Raw genomic sequence first — 18474 nt, forward strand, 5'->3', positions numbered from 1 at the left:
ATTCCAGCTCTACATAGACATTTGACTTTGATTCCAAGTTCAGAAACAACTAAAAGAAGTAAGTTTTAGGCCTGATAGATACTCTGCTATTCATAACATCATTTTAAATAGGTGTTTTGTGTCAACATGAGACAGTCTATGACTTTAATGGTTTTAGCCTCAAAGGGCTGGACACTTTGCCAGATGCATGTGGATTATTATAATAACTGCACGTGATTGTTGGGTGTTCACTGTATGCCAGACCCTGTAGGAAGTGCTTTGCATGTGTTATCTCATCAGTCCTCACAACTGCCCCATGAATTAGGTGTTATTATGACCCTCATTTTACAGATGAACGAGTGGAAGCTCAGAAAGGAGAGGTGGCCTGCCGAAGGTTGTTGTTGTTCATTCCCTCAGTCGTGTCTAACTCTTTGCGACCCCATGGACTGCAGCATGCCAGGCTTCCCTGCCCTCCACCATCTCCAGGAGTTTGCTCAAACTCATGTTCATTGTGTCGATGATGCTATCCAACCATCTCATCCTCTGTCATCCCCTTCTCCTCCTGCCTTCAGTCTTTCTCAGCCTAAACTTACACAGCTGATAAATGGTGGCATTGGAATTAGAATTCAGGTTCACTGACTAGAGTCATTCTGACTGCAGGCAAGGTACTGATAAGAGAGCTCAGGGGCTTGGAAAGTGAGCTGGGGTGTGGCCACACCCCCATATGGGTCAGGAGGTCTAGGCAATGCCAACAGCAAATTCTTCTTAGAGTCAAAGCGTCCCCTCAGGGAGACCCTCATTCTGTGCAGAAGGTGGCACCTTCAATCCTTTGGCTTGGAAAAGGGAAGGTTGAACTTAGTCCCCATTTTCCAAAGCTTGCCCCTGCTGCTGCTACTGCTGCTGCTAAGTCGCTTCAGTCGTGTCCGACTCTGTGCGACCCCATAGACGGCAGCCCACCAAGCTCCCCCGTCCCTGGGATTCTCCAGGCAAAAACACTGGAGTGGGTTGCCATTTCCTTCTCCAATGCATGAAAGTTAAAAGTGAAAGTGAAGTCGCTCAGTCTTGTCTGACTCTTAGCGACCCCATGGAATGCTGCCCAACTCGCATCCAGATGGAACATGAAATAGATACGGGTGCTTGCTGGTACAAAACTGGTTCCTGAATTGCGTGACTGATTCCCAAGCGCACTTGTAGAGATGGGGCAGTGGAGAAGGCACAACAGCCAGGGGCAGAGTCTCGGAGAAAAGCAGAGAGGGTTACCCAACACCTCTGGTTCAAGGTCCTCAACAGTTAATTGACCTTGACTCTTCCTCACCTGGGTTTTATTAAATATACCCTTTGCTCATACTTTTTTCATTTAATTATTTAAACAAATTCTGTAAAAGGTGAACATGAACATGCTTTTGCTTCTAGAATTCAGACATCATAAAATCCTTGAGCAGCTTTTAAACATTTAACTCTCAAAGTTTAACAACTTCAGCTGCAACTGTGAAAGAAACAAAGTTATAAATGGCATTTAAATACAAATTGAGTTTTTTTTTTTTTTTCTTACAGCTGATACAGACTTCAGTCCTGCTCACCACAGGACACAGTTTATCTATGGAAGTCTTTTTAAATCTGTCATGGATTCTGGGGGTGGGTGGTGGGGAGTGGGGAGGGATACATTGTGTGCTTACCGAATGTAGCTGTTTTAAAAACTTATTGTTGTTCTTCAGTCGCTGAGTCATGTCCAACTCTTTGTGACCTCATGAACCACATCATACCAGGTTCTCCTGTCCTTCTCCCGGAGTTTGGTCAAACTCATGTCCATTATATCCATGATGCTGTCTACCTGTCTCATCTTCTGTCACCCCCTTCTCCTCCTGCCCACAATCTTTCCCAGCATCAGGGTGTTTTCTAATGAGTTGGTTCTTCATACCTGGGGGCCAAAGTATTGGAGCTTCAGCCATTCCTTCTGTTATAAAAGCCACTTGTGAATTATTTCTAACAGGGCCTACAACCTAAATTACTAAAGTTTAAAAATACACAAAGATCTCACCAAGGCCCTTGGCTACTGTCAAGCTCTCTTCTCCATGTATTTGTCACTCTGGTCTAGGTCAGAAAAGTCCCAGCTATATAATTTGGTGGTGACTAACCTAAGCATTGTGACCCATGGCTCCAGAAATGAAAAAGAAAAGCCTCATCTCTGAAAGAGTTGAAATTTGCTGCCACTCCGCCGGCAGAAGCTGACTGGTGTAACGGTAGAACAATGAATCCACGTTCTTTGGAAGAGGAAACTAAGAATGGCACAATCCATAAATGTGGGAGGGGCGTAGGTCGCGAGTCTCCCAAGGTTAACCGCATGGCCACTACTTCAATTTTCCCAAGTTGGAAAAAAAACAGCCCAAGTTTTGCACCACCCAAAGTGAAGTCAGACCAGGCCCATCATGTTTTAAATATGTGGTGATGCTTTCTTTAGAAAGGGTCCCTGAAGAAGACATAAGAAAGAACAGTTCTGCCCGCAGGCCTGGTCTAATGCTGGCTTTGACAGCTCCTGTGGGCTTTTATGTGACTATTTACTCTGAATAAATAATGGAAGCACATTCTCACACAAGAACTGCTAATTCTGCAACCTTCTCAGATCCACAAGTTACCGCAAAGCCAAACCTTGCAGTTACACGTACATAGGGATCTGGAGCTCCACCAAAGAGCTTGCGTTCCTCTCACATTAGAATCTTTAGTTCTGAACAACACCAGAAATTTTTGTTACTTTTGTATTTAGGGTGTTCTGTTGCTTTTTGGTTGGTTGATTGTGTCACAGTTACTTTTGGAGGAAGTGATGGGGGAGTGGAATATGTAGATAAATTTGTAGGAAGGAGGGTGACATCAATCTCTTTCTCATGAATCTAGCTGTGCCATTGAGTTTCCAAAGAGATCCTTGTTGATTATTTAGAGTGGAGGGGATTAGCAGTTGACTTTCCTTTTCACTGGGTAATGGTAAGTAAGTGCTAGGTTACTAGGAATAAGTGCTAAATAGCCAAGAAAAAGGCCAGTTACTACTCCCTCCATAACCAGGTCTCTCCAATTCCTCACCTTGTGGCCACTGAAGGTGTTCGGATGGTTCACTCTAATGAGGGAGGGGAGTGGAATTAAAGGCAGATCTCTTCTTGACAGACCTCTCAAGATTGCAATTATCTCTTATTTCCACACTTACCACTCTCCAGGCCCTCAGGGAGTCCTCTCTCTTTACAATGCCTTTTGAGAATTGAATTCCAAGCCAGTGAGAATAAATAGATGGGAAAGACTAGAAAAAAAGAAAAGAGAAGTGGCCCTTCAGTTTTACCATAGTCAGACTTCAACTTGAAAAGAGAAAGAAATATAGACCATGGCTACTATAACCAGAGAATGGATACAATTCTATCCATTAAATGAGGTGCATATTTCTACTCCAACCTACTTGTAGACTTTCCAATGGTTCTTTTTACTTAGATGCTAAGGAACAGTTTTCTGTAAAGCTTCTTCGTTTGCTGACTGTTGTCTGCAGAACCACTAAGATGAGAAAGGTGTATATTAACTTCTTCAGTAACTGCCTGTTCATTACTTCTGACTGTAATCTCCTTGATAGAGGCATTGGGCTCTAATCACTTAAACCCAGGCTACTGTGCATGGGAGATACTCAGTGGATAGTAAATGAGTGAATGAATGAATTAGCAACAAGGGGGATTACAGAGTTGAGAATGAGCGCTATAGTAACAAATGCATTAATTAACACCAAACTTTCATCATGTGCCTCCATAATGGTGATGTTAGGGTGAAAATACGCTTTTTTTCTGTTTACATTGACGTTCAGTTTTAGGAATGAGTGATGATAAGAAGAGGTAAGGGTCAAAATACTCAGTGAAGTTGCAGTATCCAAGGGTTGATAAGCAAAAGAAGGTAGTAGTCACTGGCAGGTTAATTTTTTAAGCCTCAAATCAGTCATTTGCAAGGATGGTAAAAAAAAAAAAAAAAAAAAAGAGAGAGAGAGAGCTGGAAAACTTTAGCTTTTCCTCTGCTCTCATTATGACTTTCATCCAAAGGTGTTCCACTGACGCTTTGAAGCCACAGGTTGGCAAGACTTGTCCCCTCCCCCCATATTAATTGTTTCTTCTTTCATTGAATAAGTATTTTTATACCTAATATAGGTGTAAAACTGTAGAACAGAAAAAACTGTACACAGCATACTTACCCTCATTACTTATAAACTGTCTTAGTCTGTTTGAGCTGCTATAACAAAAATATCATTGACTGGCTGACTTGTTAACAACAGAAATTTATGTCTCACTGTTCTGGTAGCTGGTAGTCCTCGATCAGGGTGCCAGCATGGTCAGGTGAAGGCCCTTTTCTGGGTTTCAAATGGTGACCTCTCATTGTATGCTCACGAAGGTGGGGGAGGGCCAAGGGAGCTCTTGAGAGCCCCTTTTCTAAGGGCACTAATTCCATTTGTGAGGGCTGTGATTAGCCTTGATGTAATCGCCTCCAAAGGACCCCATCTCCTAATGCCATCACCTTGGGTGTTAGGTTTCAACATATCAGATTTGAAGATATACATTCATACCATGGGCTTCCCTGGTGGCTCAGATGGTAAAGAATCCACACCTGGGTTCAATCCCTGGGTCAGGAAGATCCCTTGGAGAAGGGAATGACTACCCCTTCCAGTATTCTTGCTTGGAGAATTCCATGGACAGAGGAGCCTGGCAAACCACAGTCCATGGGGTCACAAAGAGTCAGACACAACTGAGTGACTAACACTTTCACTTTCACATTCATACCATAGTAGAACCTAACTAAGGAGAAAAGATACAAGTGCATGAGAAACTAAGGTAATCAATAGTGGAAATGTCAATACAAAAATCAGTAAAAGGCAATATATGATCAGAAAACTGAAGAATAGAATCTACTTTGCCCTTTTCATTTTTAGGGGAAGCATCACTTCCCCATCCTGATAGACAGGATTGCTGTAGAAGTCATGTTCTTGTAATGTGAACCCACCTGCTTGGCCAAAGCTGAATGGGCCAAGGGTGGTACCTGACCAAGCTGGACCAATCAGATCACCTCCTAGGTATTTGCAATTGGGTGTAGTTTGGTTATTATCCTTTATAGAAGAGATGTAAACATTGGTAGCAGCCATTTTCCATCTTGACAAAGCAAAGAAAATCATTTGCAGTGAGGAAAATGAATGGGGCAGATGTGAAAAGAGAAGCAAAGATAAAAGAAGGAGAGAAGGGACTCTGGTTCTCTAATGGGCTCTAGTCTCTAGTTTCAGTAGTCCTGAGTTTCAGTCTTCCCTTTGTCCTTGAGATCCATGAGACAGTTCTGTATCCATTTAAGGGTGCACTTCTTCTTCTGCAGGAAGCAATTTAATCTTTAACAAGTTGACAAGTTGATCGGACATCTGGCTGGCCTGTAGCATTGGAAATCCAGGGAATTCCTGGTCCAAGTTGCGAATGTTTTCCTAATACCCCCTTCCTCTCGCCATATGTGTTTACTAGTACTTCTCATTTTAGAGCATCTCAGAGGTTGCTGCTGTTGCTGCTAAGTTGCTTCAGTCACGTCTGGCTCTGTGCAACCCCATAGATGGCAGACCATCAGGCTCCCCTGTCCCTGGGATTCTCCAGGCAAGAACACTGGGGATGGGTTGCCATTTCCTTCTCCAATGCATGAAAGTGAAAAATGAAAGTGAAGTCGCTCAGTCCGTGTCTGACTCTTAGCGACCCCATGGACTGCAGCCTACCAGGCACCTCCGTCCATGGGATTTTCCAGGCAAGAGTAGGACTTCAATGGAGTAGGACTCCATTGAAGTCTAATGGACTTCATGAAGTCCATTAGACTTCAATGGACTGGGGTGCCATTGCCTTTTCCATCTCAGAGGTTGAGTCCTTCCAAAAACTCATTACACTTTATCTTAGGCTCCAAAGTAGACAGGTGCTTCAAATCTTTCATCTTATTTAATCCTTATAATAGCTCTTTTGTGACGTAAATACTGTTATTCTCTCCACTTTGCAAGTAAATTTGGTGCACAAAGAAATGGAGCATTTTACCCAGTGTCACATATCTAATAACTGGTTGAATCAGGATATGATTTGAAGATGTGTGACTCCTAAGCCCATGCTCCTAATCACTAAGCGACTCTCCCTCCTTTTGCTGAAATAGCCCAGGGAACATTGCCTACAATGATCTTTTCTTTAGCACTTTAAAATGTTAGGATCTCTCTATTTCTCCCACTCCACATTTTATTACTGTAAATCATAATACTTGTAGCAGAGACTAGGTAGATGCTAACTTCTTTCCTCTTGCCAGGTGCACTGGAAGTCTAAGTTTCCTGTTCTCCCTTGAAGTTAACTTGGAGACACATGCTCCTGCTGCCCCTGAGATGGGACAAAAAGTGACATATGTTCCTTCCAAGCCTGGACAGAAACTTCTCTAGACCATTTTCTTTGCTCTTTCTTCTTTTTCCATATAGATAAGGAGTCCACATGCTGTAGATGATGGTGGCACAGTCATCATGTGAATGCAAACTGTCTAGGAAAACCATCCAACTCTTGGGACATGAGTATTAAATGGATGTTTATTGTGCTGAGGATGAGATGGTTGGATGACATCACTGACTTGATAGACATGAGTCTGAGTAAGCTCCAGGAGTTGGTGATGGACAGGAAAGCCTGGCGTGCTACAGTCCATGGGGTCACAAAGAGTCAGACATGACTGAGCGACTGAATTGAACTGAACTGAACCAAGGTTATTTTTCATAGAAGCTTCAACCTTTTAAAAATATCTGATTTGTATTATTGGTTAAAGAAAGTAGTGATAATACTCTCAAAAGACACTCAGCCCTATGTTTCTGTGGTCATTAAGGGAATGGTACCACGAGTCTATGCCACAGCTGATGGGGTAAATCTTTTTGTGTTTCCCCGGAGTATTCCCTGGGTGGTAGGGTCAGCTTCTTGCTTATGCAGTGACAGAGACTTCCGTCAGAGAGTCACAGAGTTACATTTCAGGAAGGGATGCTTAAGAGCCCAGCTCCAGCTTACATAGAGGCTGCATTGAGTTGCTTTTTGACAGCAGCTGAGTGGGACAGAAGTTGTCTTTTTTAAAATTTACGTGCAGTGTAGTCTTCTTGGGCCCATAATTGTAAGGGTTTTCTCTGTTCCTACAAGTGAAAAAAAGAGAGTCACTGTTACCCAAATGGAAAGCTTCTGTCTTGGGTGAATAAAGGAAGATATAATCAAGTGGCATTGATTAAAGAACGAACCTTTATTTGCTGCAGTTCCACTGGTGGAGTTACAGAATAAAGCTTAAGTGTCCCTATGCTAGGAATCCAAATTGGAAGCTGATGAAGTCCTTTGGGGAAGCAATTGAAACTGTGTGGTAAAAGTTGCTAAGTTTGTTCTTACTCTTGTCATTAAGTCAAAGGTCAAGGTTTTATTTCAAATTAAATTTATCATGAATTTTTGAAAATGAACTTGCCACACTCAGCCATTTCCATGTGGTTTTGGTAAATTGTCATCTTGCCAAAGAACCTTCTGACTTCCCCAGGGAAAAGGGCTGTCTGCCTGACCATGTTAAGGTAGGAGAGACACAAGAGCTAAAATCTATGCTTTTGTTATATTCTTACAATTTAAATTAGATGTCCCAAGACTGGGCTGCCAACAGATTGCTGCATTGAGATTCAAGGACATGAGCTTGGGAGATGTCACACTTAAAAATGATCTGGGTTTTTTTTACATTATTCTTCATTCAATTAATATCTCCTGAGTGCTTTAATATGCTGTGTACTATCTAAGTGCAACAAAACCGCTATCTACTGTCACTGGATTAATTATTTATTTGCAATTTGCTGCCACCTCTGCTAGAAGAGGCCTTGTTTTAATGCACTACAACATGGCATCCAGAGTCTGGCACATAGTGGGTGCTGAGTAAATGCTTGATGACTGAATACACAAGCCCATTATGACATCTGAGAAATCCTATGTGAATAGTGGCATCGGCATCACTTCTGCTCAGACTGTGTCCCCAGGAAAAAGATGCTGGTCAAAAAAAAGTCCTGGTCAAAAAAGGAAAAGAATTGTTCCTACAGTGTGTTATGCAACAAACATCTGCCAAATGGCTATTTGTGGTAGACACAGTGCCGGGAATACTGGCTGGGGGACACTCATGCTCTGACCTCTAGTTCCAAGAGCAGCCTGTTGGGTGACCCCAGTGTGATTGTCTTGGGTAGGGAGGTAATTAGTTAAGCACTGATACCTTTGAGAATGTCTTCTTTCTTTCACCCTCAATTATTCCAAGAGGGGAGAGAGGGAGGCAGCTGGCTGGTATGAGTGTCGGGGGCATAATACACCCTGACTTAGGAGCACTTGGAATGAAACAAAGCATTAACCAACATCTTCTTTGGAATGAGACTGGGAAGGATTAGCAGAGGGGAGGGCATCATTAAAGGGAAAAACATTATTAATCACTGTGCTGAAATAATCCAAGTTGAATATCATATTGTTTAATTATTTTTAATCTTATGGAAATACAGAGCTGCCCCAGGGTGTTTTCTTTTCTCTCTCCCGCCTACGGAGCAGCTTGCTTTGGGAGCTGAAGGCTTCCTGTGTATTCCTTGAATTTGATCCAAATTCATTACAGATATACTGTGAAGTGGACAGAGATGATGAAGCTGATGGAGAGGGTAGGGGGAAGAGGAAAAGAAAGAAAGCTACCGTAAGTAGCTAGGGTGAGTTTTACAAGTTGAAAGGTGATCTTTGACCTTCCCGTGACTCATAAAGTACTTTGTGACTCTCACCCCTTAGTCAAGACTTTTCAAGCTCAACAAAAGTGCTGTTAGCTGAAATGCCATTTTCACTCAGCTTCAGAAGGACAGCTTATTTTAGTTTCTATGTTGACCAAGTACAGTTCTTCACTTTTGACTGTCTAATAGCTAACCAACTTGGTTGATCCACTTCTATTGGCTTGGTCACACATTTGGTCCAGACATCGAATTGGGTGGTGAGGTCCTATATCTCTATTATGGGAAGTGGATCACAAGATGTGTGTTATTTAGGCACATGGATGAGAGCTGCCAACATGCAAAATAAGGAGAGGAGATTCTCCAGTTGAGAGTCATCCAGAGAAACAACCTCCCACCTCCAGAGTTGGACCCAAAGTTATAAGCTAAGAGAATCCTTATGGTAGAAGATTCCTGGGCTCGATACCCTAGGTCTGTTCCCAGGGGGTTATAACACTTTTGCAGCTTCAATCTCTGATCCTGACCTAAGACTGATGAGGAGTGCAAGTTATTCCATTCAGCACCAGTGAAATGTCTGGTTTCCTTATTTGGCTCTTTGAAAGGACTATAAAGCCAGATGAAAGAATTATAGCCATTCTTCATTTAGCAGGCTTTGGCATATGCTATGTGGTAGTTTACAGATGGCTACAAATTCTTTGACACTCTCTCAATGAGAAGTGAGGTCTATGTCTGCTCAGCTTCAATCTGGACATGCTCTGTGGCTGCTTGATCAATAGAATACTTTGGAGGTATCACTGTGCCTGTCTCTGTGGTACTTTGTCATGTGGCAGTAGATACCAAGAACACAGTGGTTGGGTTCAAGGGATGAGCATTTGAATATGGTGATCCATAGCAACATCTTAAAATTGTGCAAAAATGATCACATTTAATAAAAAAAAAATCTACTGTTTTCCTGGTGTTGTGCCAAGCTGGGGCATATAGCTATTCATATATGGTTCCTGTTTTTAAGAAGTTCTGATGGAAATGATAGATGTACATGAAACATCAAGATTTGGACCATTGATGCCATTGATGGGATGCAGGCTTAACAAGATTCCCTGAGTTATTCTGAAGAGCATGACTGGAAATCACATTTTTAAGGAGCATTAGCTGTAGAAATACTCCTGAGTTTGGAGCGATTCTGAGACTGTGCAGGGACTCGTCTGGAAAGCCTCCACAGAGATGACAGTTCAGTCAGTCCAGACTTCTGGCAGCCCTGTGTGCTGGGATTGGTTTGTTGTTGTTACTCAGTCACTAAGTTGTATCCAACTCTTTCCGACCCCTTAGACTGCAGCACGCCAGGCTCCCCTATCCTTACCATCTCCTGGAGTTTGCTCAAACTCATGTTCATTGAGTCAGTGATGCCATGCAACCATCTCATCCTCAGGGACTGGTATAATCTGACAAATGCCAAAAAGCTTCCCTAACCAAAAATGCCTTCCTCATTAGCCCCCTACAGGATTCAAAACTCCTACATAACATTTCATCCTCCACCTTTTGGCTTTGAAGGTCTCTGCAAAGTTTAAAATATTATTTGGAAACGGTTATACAGTGGGTCATTTTTAGTCGCTAATATACTAGCCTGAACTTCCTTATTTTTATGTTCCAAATTATTATATTTTATTGATTATATGAGCTAGTCCTTGTGTACTATATATGCTCAGAATACTTTTTATTAAATTAAATAAATACTTTTCCTGGGTTCATAGTGGTGTTTAAAGGCATGGATTGCTTTGAAGGTAGACACACCAGTGAGTCATAAGACACCCCGCCTTTCAAAGCAGAAATTGCTTCCTAGGTAAAGTATGATCATATATGCTCTCGAAAAAACAAATACACATTTAGCATTGAGGTGGCAGTGAGGAACACACAACAGGATTCAGCATGGTGCATTCAAAGAGGCTGCAATCTAATTCATCAAAATTAACAACACAGAGAAAATTACACTGTGTACATATTTTAATGTGAAATAATATGGCTGGCATTTAAAAGGTATAAGAATTTAGCAACGAAGTCAGCCAGAGGGAGCTCCAAGTGCCAAGGAGGGTTCTTCACAAGCTTGCAACAAAAATGGACCTGGTTCTTTTGTGTGATATGTTTAATGTTGTTGCAAAGAACATCTGTAGATGAGGGAAAGAATATTAGAAACTAGAGGAAGGCTATCTTCTGGCAAAGATAATTGAACATAATCATTGTTAGGGTTAGGAAGGAGGATAATTGTACTGACTCCTTCTCAGCTATTACCAAGACCAGATCTGGGACTGTCATAGTCAGAAGGAATTCTTTCACTTATTGTGATTATCTAATCTCCTTGCCCTACCTGTTTCCAGAAAAAAAGTTAGAAGCCCCACAGCATCATTCATCCCATTTCTGTATAGCTCATAGCCTTTCTAAAATGAAAGTCTGATTATAACACTTTGCTGCTTAAAATCCATAGAAAATCCCAATGCCTCAACCTAGCATAGGATTCCAGAGCCTGGCCCCCCTCTCCTCCAGGCTCCTACTTGACATGCCGTTTACATTCCAGGCTTCAGCCACACAGCTTATTTATTTATGTATGTATTTGGCTGTGCCAGGCTTACTTGTGGCAGCTGGGATCTTCGATCTTCATTGCAACATGCAGAGTCTTTTAGCTGCCACTTGAGGGATCTTCACTTATGGCTCGTGGGATCTTAATTGCAGCATGTGGGATCTAGTTCCCTGACTAGGGATCAAACCCAGGCCCCCTGTATTGGGAGCATGGCATCTTAGTCACTGGACCACCAGGGCAGTCCCTACACAGCTATTTTCTGAAGCTTCTTTCCCCATAACCTTCTCCTCCCACCTAGATGACACTTCTACCTGTGCTCGAAGCGGTCAGGCATCAGCTCTCTACACCTTTGCTTTTAGCTGCCAGGAAAGGGCACCTTTATTGTAGTCTTTTGTTTTGTTGCCCCCAGTGGGATTTGGCCAATGGGAGTCACTGGCAGGAGATCAGGGAGGAGGATGAGAGGGAGTTGAGGCATTTATTTCCTGGCTCCCTGCTGCGTGGTTGCTATGATTTGTTAGGGTCTTTCTACCAAAAAGCTACAATTCCTCACAGGCAACTCTCTCCCTAGAGGTATCCTTTCCTGCGTCTGGGGTCCTCTTCCCCTTCCTGCTTATTCGGGTCTCTAGTGTAGTAGCAGTTTCTCCTTGCTGCTGGCCATGGCGTACTGCCCCACCCTTGTCTGTTCCCTGAAACCCTGCCCAGGCCTTTGTGAACGGTCTTTAATGACCCGATCTGAGTGGACCATCTGTACCCTGTAGGACTCTGTCTAATACACCTGGTTTCCACAGTAAAATCAGGAGCTTTATGTAACATCTACAGTCTGCTCATTTGGTATTGCTTTTTCCTCAAGATGCCATGTGAACTGCTTCTTTGAGCTATACGATGGGTAGCCCAGACTGTTAACAACAGCAGAAGACACTATCCCAAACTCCCACTTTTGCACCTCAGATGGGGAGTTTGGACACCGTGTCCATTTGCTGAGTCCACAGTGACATATCTAGTCAATTCTGATCAGGAAAATCCTAACAGTAGAATTTTGATACCTGGATGTACCCTATGCCCCTTAGCAGAGGAGGAAACATTTATAGAAAGGCTGGAGGCAATGTGGACCCCAGTCCTGATCTTCCAATCCCACCACCCAATATGGTGGTAGCAATGCAACTCAATAACAGGTATTAGTAATTTGGGTGGCCACAGATAATTAATCCAAAGTAGATGCTCAGTACAGGCCTATAAAATATAATTTAACTGAATGATTGCTCAAGCCACAAGTACTGTGGAGTGCTGACTTGAAACCAGAATTGAATTCATATCTGAACCCGCCAGTTTCTGAAGGCACCCAGGTCCTTCCTGGGACATTGATAGCAGAGGTAACATTGTGATTCATCTGTGGAGTGTCCCAAGTGGGGAAGACCACCCAATAGTCTCTGAATTGCAAACCAAGGAGGGTAACCTGCTGTAAAGTATTTGCCAAATGATAATGTCAACCACACATAAACCACAGCGGGTGGAAAATTACATGTCGGAGCCGGGGACAGTTGAACATTTAAAGGTAGGATCAGCAAGGAATCCCTCTGGCTTTCCTCCTTGACAAATGCCCAGGTTCACACAAGCAGATGTATCAGAGCCTCTCGGCTGGGGGGTCTGGAGAGGCAGCCACCACAGAGAAGGAGTTTTTGCATGAGTGACGCTTGCGGATGAAAGTGAAACCCCTGACTTGTGTGCCCAGGGGCAAAGATCTGAACTCCTGGCCTGAAAGAGGGGCTCTGTTGAAAGAACAGTAGGCCTTCCTATGCTGAAATTGGCCAGTGGGATTTTTTCAATTTGCACCTGGTGTTGGGCAGGGGTTCATGAAAATCCACAGAAAGGAATGTTTCCGAGTTGAATGAGGGAAGAGGGGAAAAAAAAAAAATTGAATGGTAGTCCTTTGGAATCATGAAAAGCACTGATTCAATGAGTAAAATGGAGACTTAAGTCTTTGCTGAGGAGGACGTTTCTTAGCCAGCCTTGGAGGTCTACACTTCACAAACATATGCAAGGGAGTATTCGCTGTCACTTCATTGGTCAGCCTTTGAAAGCTGAGCTGAGATCCTCAAAACCACCCAGGGGGAGCCAGAAAGGTTGTCCTTTTCTAACCGGGAGTCTTTTTCATCTTCTCTTTCCAGTGCAGAAGGCTTCTTCCAACCCACTAAAAATTTAAAATTCATACTCAGTGACAGCCCTTTCTCGACTAAGTTAAAGGGGTTGGCGGTTTTGAAGCTTACTTATTTCCAAAAGGGCCAAGGTCTTTCTGTAAAACATGTGTTTCATTTCATCTAGAACTGTATTTATTTTTAAGTAGTACAAAAATAAATGCGTATATACAAATTTCAAATGCCACTAAACAGACTAATTTAAAAACTTAGTCACCTTTAATGTTCATCTAGAAATGACCATTATCAAAGGATTGGAGGATACTTTTCCACACTTTATTTTCTAAACATTTAAGAGCATTCAAGGCATGTATTTTTTTTAACTATAAAAGAAGCAAATGTATATTTTAGAACTTGGAACTACAACAACTGAAATTAAAATCACCAAAGACCACGTGGCTTTGTTGAAAGGAAACCTCTCCACTCCTATTTTACTTGACTTTCCAGAGGATTTGAAATTGTTGATGAGGTATCTCTTCATGCTGTTATTGCTTTTTATCAATTTTCTGTTCTTGCAGCCCTTTTGTTTTGTGGTCTCTAAAACCCGTGGCTTCTAAAGCTCTTCTGTATTGTAACTTCAGGTCTATGTGCCCAAGATTTTCAAATCTGTGTGCTCTGTCATCACAGGGCACACAATTTTAAACATAATGTAGAAATATGAAAACAAAGTTATGCAGTGAATTCTCTACACTTAACTGCTTCTCTGATAAGTATAAATGACCTAAATTGTTTTATTCTTGGCCTCTTGCTAGTTTTAAAATGTTTGGGAAACTTTCAAATGACTTGTCCTAAAAATATTAGGTGGGACATATGTTCAGGAACTTTGGAGTCAAGGGATCAGACCTAGGGAGAGGTAGAGAGAGAGTGATTCAGGATATGATTTTTATTCTAGGGCTGGGTCCACACTAATGGTAGGGAAAGGATGGTGCTGTTAATCCAAATAATATGGAAAATCTTGGCTATGTTTCATTTAAATGCCCTATAATATTTTTTACAGACAGAGTTGTTCTGACATTGTGAGCTCCTGGTTTCGTCATCAGGCAAGGCTGCTGGCCCATCACTCATGACTTCAATTTCCATTAAAATGCTCATTTGCTCCCAGGTTGACTTATCTCAGTCCTGTCTTACTCTTTTGTGACCCTGCTTAAATGTGCTTGAATTCACGTGTGCTAGGTTAAGGCTGTGGTCAGACTTCAAATAATTTGTTAAGCTGATGGATGCAAAGACTTCAGAAATGCATATTGGACTTTCTAGTGCCTTTAGGAAAAATGAAGAATTGGGGGCATATATAATAATGCTAATGAAAAAAGTGCAATATCTTACTATGTGCCATGCATATTATCAGGTGTTTCATAAGCATATCTCACTTAATTCTCCATAAGCCTTATGAAGTAATTACATTCATAATTCTTAGCCTATAGATGTGTAAACAGAGGTTCAGAGAGGTTAAGTCACTTGCCCAAGGTCACCCAATAGGTAAGTTGCAGGATTTAGATTTGAACCTAGGCTATTCTACTCCAGAGCCTTAGCTGCTATCTGCCACTGTTTTCCTTTATTGTCCTGGGGCATTTCTCATCAATTTAACTCTGTGATGGCATTTCAGGCTAGCAAGGGATCTCAACCCAGGACACACATTAACTCACTAAGGACCTTTTGAAATATACCAAGCCTAAGCCCAGCCTTCAGAGATTCTATCTAAACTGGAGCTGAGGAGAATATTAATATCTTCAGTTTAGGTAGAGGCCAGTATTTGTTTTTGTTTTTTGTTTTTAAAGTGGTTCCATCTAAAAAAGAAATGATACAAATGAACTTACTTCCAAAAGAGAAAGACTCACAGACTTAGAGAATGAACTTATCGTTGCCGCAGGGGAAGGGCTAGTTAGGGAGTTTGGGATCGACATATACATACTGCTATATTTAAAATGGATAACCAACAAAGACCTACTGTATAGCACATGAAACTCTGTTCAATGTTATATGGAGCCTGGCTAGGAGGGGAGTTTTGGCAGAGAATGGATACATGGATAGCTGAGTCCTTTTGCTGCTTACCTGAAACTGCCAAAACGTTATTTGTTAACCAGCTATACCCCAATACAAAATAAAAAGTTAGGGAAAAAAAGTGAATGCAAAACTCAAGCAAGTTCTGGATTAGAGATACATTTTCTCTGAGAAATGGGTGCATACATTCTGGGGGTTCAGTGGCTTCCCCTCATTCTCCCCCCCACCCCCACTCTGAATGCCCTTGCCTTCTTTTCCATAGACACTTCTGTCTCAAGAATCAGCTCCTATAAGAAGTTTTCTGATCACTCCCTTCCTCAGTACTCCCTAAGCAATTTCATATTGAGCTTGGCCCAGTTACTGTGGTGAGTGCCTCGTAGTTGGATTTTAATCAATTTATGTATGCGGCATCTTCCTGCCCGGTCAATGTGTATGGTCCTTAAGGGCAGAACGATGTCTTCTCTCGTTTCTGTTTCCTTTCAGATACATCATTTCGTGCTGTGTGCAGGTCTGTGAAGTATACTGGCTGAGTTGGTGGCGAAACTGCTGTGGGATTTCAGACCTGTGAAAGGGTGAACAAGGGGGAAAAGAAGAAAAATCAAGAATTGAGAGTCTTGTTATAATAACCCGATTGTTTCATTTATATAGTCAGTTAATACTTACTGAGCACATACTACATGGCAGTCGTATTCTAGTGAGAAATGGAACCATCACGTACATCCATAAGCAGGTCATTTCAAGTAGTATTAATATCCTGATGGAAATAAGTTAATGTGAAAGAGAGTGCCTGGGCAGGAACGGAGCCTTCGGGAAAATTAGGGAAGGCCTTGCTGAGGGAGGGGGGTGATGGAGAGTAAAGTCTGAGTAGTCAGCCATGGGATTTCCAGAGAGTGTTCCAGATAGAAGCCCAGACGGTAGACGTGACTGTGGTTTGTGTGCTTGAAGAAGAGAAAGAAGGTCATTGCGGAGCAAATATTGAACAAAGAGGCTAGCGCAGAGGTCAGAGATGAAGGCTGTGCCAGATTCTGTGACCTTGAATGTCACAAGAAGGAGTATGGATTTCACTGTGGGCATAATGGAATTTTGAAAAATGTGTGTAACGCAATTGCAATTCACAGTCGACTGATGATGCAAACGCAAATGTATGTGGGCTGTCCTAACTATTTCATATATTTGGATGGGGCCTTAAGGTAATTCGACTAGTGACCTCTAGGGTAAGGAAAGCTTTAGTGCATTCAGTTCTATTTGTTCTAACAAAACATGGCCCTTGACCCATGTTTTTATGACAGTCTAAGGCTACCTCCTGTCTTTTTGTAGTAAGGGCACTCTATCCTGTACTTAGGCACATGGTGTCCAAGTGCCTAAGAGACAGAAAGGTCATTATGATCTATGATTTTCTTTCTATCTATGCTGAAATGGAAGAGGGAGAAGGAATACCCCTGACAAATTGTTTAGCTCATTTTACTTTGGTGGTAATTTGGCAGTTGGAGTAGGAAATGGCAACCCATTCCAGTATTCTTGCCTGGAAAATTCTATGGACAGAGGAGCCTTGTGGGCTACAGTCCATGGGGTTGCAAAGAGTCAGACACAACTGAGTGACTGAGCTCAATGTGGCAGTAGCAGAGTTGTGGTTCACTGTGTCACCTAATAAGCTAACTACACAGCTCAGCTTTCTTTCTGGTTATTCAGCATTAAACCTCTAAGTAGCAGAAAACCTATGATAGAATTTGGTGTATTATTTATTGTCTCACAGATTCTGTGAGTCAGGAGGCCAGGTTCAGCTCAGTTGGGTCCTCTGCTCAGGGTCTCAGCAGCCTGTAATCAGAGTGTCTGTTGGTCTACATTCTCATCTGGAGGCTTACCTGGGGGAAGAACCTGCTTCTGAGGTCACCGACAGTTTGTTGAGAGAATGTATTTCCTTGTGGCTGCAGGACCAAGGGCCCTGACTTCTTGCCAACTGTCAACTGGAAGCCATTCTGGAGGCTGCTGTCAGTCCCTTGCCTTGTGGGCCAGTCTGCTAAGAAGAAGGAATCTTAATAACACAACATAATCATGGAAGTGACAGCTTATCACTTTTGCCACATTCTCCTGGGTTAGATGTAAATCTAGTACCCGTCCCCAAGGGAAGCAGAGTATAGAGGGTGTGAATGCCCAGAACATAGGACCCGGAGTCATGGGGCCATATTAGAGTCTTCCCACCACTCTTGGTTTTATTAAAAAAGATAATTGTCTTTGGAAGTTATAACCTACTAATGTAATAAACTTCAGTGATTGCTAAGCAGCAGATGTCTTAAATATGTTCCATTTATAAATTTAAAGTTTGTTGTCCACGGGTCTCCTCTGAAATTAGAGCAGGAGGGATATCTTTTTAACGTTAATTTGAACTGGTTTGTAAATCAACAGACATCTGCACAGTTATGTTATTCGTGACAGTCTAAGGCTACCTCCTATCTTTTTGTAGTAAGATCATTCCATCCTGTACTAGGCAATATTCAGCCAAAATAAATCTATCGCATTTTTTAACTTGCCTTTCTAGGAGACTGCTATCCCTGGACTATCTGCAGAGTGAAGTCTTCTGTGAACACTCACATGATGCTCTGTCATCTTTGGGAGGAGAGCCAATATTATAAAATATTGCCATGGGGAAAAAAAATGTATCACAGCCAAATAACCTGGGCTTTTAACCAACCTGTGAGTTTGGCATGCTTGATGTCTGCATCCTTTTAGCAAAGATTTGCCTTTAATTGCCGCTTTTTGCCTAACCAGTATTTGAGTGTTTCCTTTTGCTTCTGGAAACATCAGCCCCAAAATATTAAGTCCAAAGTGCGGTGCTGTCAGGTCAGGAAGAGAACTAAGGAGTGGCTTGGAAGGAGTGCCGAGAGGCCCCCTAGTACCACTATTCCCACTGCTGCCCTCCCCCCCACATCGCCTCTGTCCTTTTAAAAATATGGATAGCTGATGTTTTCTCAGACGTATTTGAAGTGCTGTGT

General features: G+C 42.3%; 1 long non-coding RNA gene across 1 annotated transcript in view; it reads left to right on the forward strand.

The window, feature by feature from the left end:
• Nucleotides 1-17762, forward strand: part of LOC133233503 (uncharacterized) — a 305868-nt gene extending 288106 nt beyond the window's left edge. Inside the window, exon 4 of the long non-coding RNA XR_009731732.1 lies at nt 15968-17762. This is a non-coding gene — a long non-coding RNA (uncharacterized LOC133233503). The remainder of the gene's footprint in view (nt 1-15967) is intronic.
• Nucleotides 17763-18474: the final 712 nt, after the last annotated feature.

The sequence above is a fragment of the Bos javanicus genome, chromosome 20 (genome assembly GCF_032452875.1).
Source record: "Bos javanicus breed banteng chromosome 20, ARS-OSU_banteng_1.0, whole genome shotgun sequence".
Taxonomy (NCBI): Eukaryota; Metazoa; Chordata; class Mammalia; order Artiodactyla; family Bovidae; genus Bos; species Bos javanicus.